General features: G+C 37.9%; 1 protein-coding gene across 1 annotated transcript in view; it reads left to right on the plus strand.

Moving 5' to 3' along the window:
• Positions 1–2,098, plus strand: part of ift88 (intraflagellar transport 88 homolog) — a gene marked incomplete at its 3' end in the record, with an annotated part of 51,287 nt that overhangs the window by 27,606 nt on the left and 21,583 nt on the right.

Below are 2,098 nucleotides of genomic sequence, written 5' to 3' on the forward strand. Positions count from 1 at the left end.
CTCTCCACTCTGTGTTTGTCCAGATCTTTTTTAAGCACATCTATCTCAGTTTTGCAGCGGGAAACTTGTGACACTGTCACGACGTGATCCCGTCTTAATGCAAAGTATGATTCTTTCAGCAACATTGCCATTTTAGCCAGCTTTTCATAGCCTGACATTGTAATTTCTGTAGAGGTCACACTCTCTGCAACCTCCATCAGATTGTCCAATAACTCTTTTGGGTTCATGCTCTCCGCCTGTTTGCCATATGGATGTAAGGATCCTGTCAGCAGCTTCAACGCTTTCTGTAAACAGTCCTTCATCTCATAAGGATCAAAATCTTTTTCTATCACACCTGTCATGGTCATTCACTGTGTAGCACTTTATCTGGTTAAAAGAGTTGCCAGCTTCAGATATTTTACAGGTAAATATTTGTATTCAAGTGTCATTGAGTTTCACACTATTTTAAGCTCTGGATTTACACAAAAGTACTGTTATAAGTCAACTTATTCAAATGTGGGCACCTGTCATAGGTTTTACCCCAATTCATGAATATTCAAGTAAATGCTTCTCTGCAGTGTTACTTTTTATGTGCTTATTTTTTAACAGATACTAGATTACCAAGCCTCTCAGTGTTTTTTACTCTAAAGCACTGAATTTTTATAAACCTGCTATTTTTCTAAAAAGTCTCACAGCAACATCAGTTTAAAAACGTTTTTTAAACCGTTCTATTCCAGAAATTCGCTATTTTAACAGTTACTCATTGAACCAGGTGGTGAAAAGAGAAAAATATTATGAGGAATTATCAGTCTTTCTAAACTGTTATACTCCTCTTCTCCTGCCAATATCTACTATTTAAAAATTAAATAGGAGAATATAATGTTTTAGGTGGTAAAATAAAATCAGAAAAGTCTCTTTTTTCTGATATATTTACTCTTATTTAATGATCTAGCAATTAAACGTGTATTACCTATTCAGCAAATGAGTAAACTTTATCAACTCTGTGAATATCTGTATCTGTATCTTTTAAAAAGTTTCTAATTTTTTATTTTGCACCTCTGTCATGAGGAATTACCAGTGAATAAAAAGTTTTTGGTAAATGCCTGCTGCATAAATACCTTAATCACTTTTTAAATGCAAGATAACATTGATAATTCAACTTGAGGAACGTTTATTAACTCAAAAATGCCCGAAGCATTAGGATAAACACGTATAATTTCACCAAAAATAACCTAAAACGAAGTGAAACTGTGATATCAAGTTTCCACAGGAGGGGGCAGTGTTAGCTTTCTACCAGCAGGAGCCTATGACGACTTCCTGTGGACGTTCTGTTGACATCCTGTCGTTAGCCGCTTAGCTTAAAATTAGCTTCGGCTAAACTCGGTTAAAATCAACATTTCTGAACGGATTTCAAGCTAAAACGTGGCGTTGTTTCAACAAGCACAACTTCTTTGCATGAACATGAGTTTTTGGGGACTTGTGGCAGCTGAATTTAGTGAATTTAAGCACAGAAAAGGCTTCGGTTGCAACCGAGCTCATTTCCGGGTCACGTGACTGAACCTACCAATCATAACAGCGCGGGGGTGGGCTTTACATCGCTGACATCAGAGGAAGTGAAGACAGACACGTCTCTCAGCCAATCAAAGCGTTACACACGGCCGTTTTCAACCAATCACAGATCGCCATTTCAGCTATCTTTGTTAGCATTAGCCTGAACTAGTCCGTCAACTTTTCGTCTTTTAAACTGTCAAAATGCACTATTTTCTGTTAGAAATGTAACGAATAAGCTCTCAAAGCTTCACTGAGACTTCGCCCAGTCCTTAAAACGTTTCTCCATCCATTTAAACAACTCGTTCGAAATTATCAGAACCGAGGTGTGTCAGAACCGGGTCTGCAGCAGATTAAACGTTTTCCACAGCTCATCAACTTTGTCACACACCACAGACGTACAATTTCAGCTTTCAAAAACTCATTGACTCACAAGTTCAGCTTTCAAAACATCACTAGCTGCAAGCATGCTGTATTTTCTCCAAGCATCGCAGCTCAACACGCTGCGTTCACACAGCTACAATCTGCACGTTTTTCACAGCAGAATCTGCACTTTTTTCTTCATGCCAAC

This window comes from Nematolebias whitei, chromosome 13 (assembly GCF_014905685.2).
Source record: "Nematolebias whitei isolate Nwh7 chromosome 13, NemWhi1, whole genome shotgun sequence".
NCBI lineage: Eukaryota > Metazoa > Chordata > Actinopteri > Cyprinodontiformes > Rivulidae > Nematolebias > Nematolebias whitei.